This window comes from Euphorbia lathyris, chromosome 2 (assembly GCF_963576675.1).
Source record: "Euphorbia lathyris chromosome 2, ddEupLath1.1, whole genome shotgun sequence".
Taxonomy (NCBI): Eukaryota; Viridiplantae; Streptophyta; class Magnoliopsida; order Malpighiales; family Euphorbiaceae; genus Euphorbia; species Euphorbia lathyris.
This window is the reverse complement of record NC_088911.1, coordinates 83,969,384-83,971,069: the sequence shown is the minus strand read 5'-3', so window position 1 is coordinate 83,971,069 and position 1,686 is coordinate 83,969,384. Positions and strand designations below refer to the sequence as shown.

Sequence of the window (1,686 nt, the reverse complement as noted above, 5' to 3'; positions counted from 1 at the left end):
ATAGTTAGACCCCAAATTAATGCACATCATTTTGAAATTAAGCCTGCGTTGCTTAATATATTGCAAAATAATGTAACGTTTTACGGGTTACCTAACGAAAATCCTAATATCCATTTGACAAATTTCTTAGAAATTTGTGACACTTTTAAAATTACTGATGTAACTGCAGAAGCAATCAAACTTCGCCTTTTTCCTTTTACCTTGAAGGATCGAGCCAAAGAATGGTTAACTTCTATGCCAGCCGCATCAATTGAGACTTGGGAACAATTAGCCCAAGCATTTTTATCAAAATTCTTCCCTTTAGCAAAAACCGCAAGAGTCATTAAAGAGTTAACATCTTTTTCTCAAAATGATAGTGAAACTCTTTATGAGGCTTGGGAACGTTTTAAAGAACTTCAACGTTTATGCTCACACCACCAATTGCCCGCTGAACTCTTAATGCAAACATTTTATAATGGACTAAATCCTACAACAAGAGGTTCATTGGACGCTATGTCTGGAGGGTTATTCATGAAGAAAACATCTGCCCAAGCAAGAGAACTTTTAGAGGAAATGGCAATCAACAGCAGTATGTGGCCCGCGGAACGTGGACACGTACCATTAGCGAAACCATCATCCTCAACTACATCATCAGTTAAAGGTATAGTGAATCTTGATCCAGTAGCGATGTTGCAAGCCCAATTTTCTGCCTTGTCGCACAAAATTGATAGGTTTATGGCACCGTGTGATCCTAATGGTCAACCAATCCAAACAGATGTGGATTACGAAGGTATGAGTGAGATTGAACAGGTAAATTTTGTCCAAGGGCAAAACCAAACTAATAATCCTTATTCCAATACATATAATCCTGGATGGAGAAATCATCCTAACTTTAACTGGAGAGACAATAATAATGCTAATGCTAATCAAAATCGTACTACTAATTATCAAAATCAATCAAGAGATTCGATTAGCACTTTATCTTCTAAAATCGACAAATTCATTGATGCGATGAGCGGAAAAATAAGTAATCACGACGATGGTTTTAAACGGATCGAGAATAAATTCGATCAGCTTATTAAAAACCAATCATCTAGCATCCATAATTTGGAGATTCAAATTGGACAACTCGCTAAATCAATTCCATCCCGTAAAGAGGGAAGTCTTCCAAGCCATACGGAAGAAAATCCGAAAGAGCATGTTAAGGCTATCACTCTTCGTTCAGGGAAAAATTACTTAGGCCCGGAAATGACCGGAAATTCGACTTTACCTGGAACTGATTTACCAAAGCCCAAAGAAGATACGTTAAATCAAAAAGATGCACCGATTGACTCTAGTACAAAAACTTTTATACCCAAACCACCTTTTCCACACAAAGTCCGCAACAAGGACTATGATAAACAACTTTTAACATTTTTAGACAAACTTAAGAATTTGCATATTAATTTAACGTTTATGGATGCAATTACGCAAATTCCCAATTATGGTAAATTCCTCAAAGATTTAATTTCAAAGAAAATCAGTTGGGAAGGAATTTCATCCATTTCACTAACTGAAGATTGCAGTTCGATTGTGTCAAGCAATTTGCCCACAAAACTCAAAGATCCCGGATGTTTTACCATTCCGTGTAAATTGGGCGATATAGAATTCCCAAGTTGTCTTTGTGATTTAGGAGCAAGCATTAACTTGATGCCATTATCTATTTTT

The 1,686-nt window shown here is 36.4% G+C and overlaps 1 non-coding gene across 1 annotated transcript; it reads right to left on the bottom strand.

Moving 5' to 3' along the window:
- Window positions 1–315: 315 nt before the first annotated feature.
- Window positions 316–422, bottom strand: LOC136221197 (small nucleolar RNA R71). The gene has a single exon (XR_010684979.1). It is a non-coding gene; the product is annotated as a small nucleolar RNA R71 (small nucleolar RNA).
- Between the last annotated feature and the right edge of the window lie 1,264 nt (window positions 423–1,686).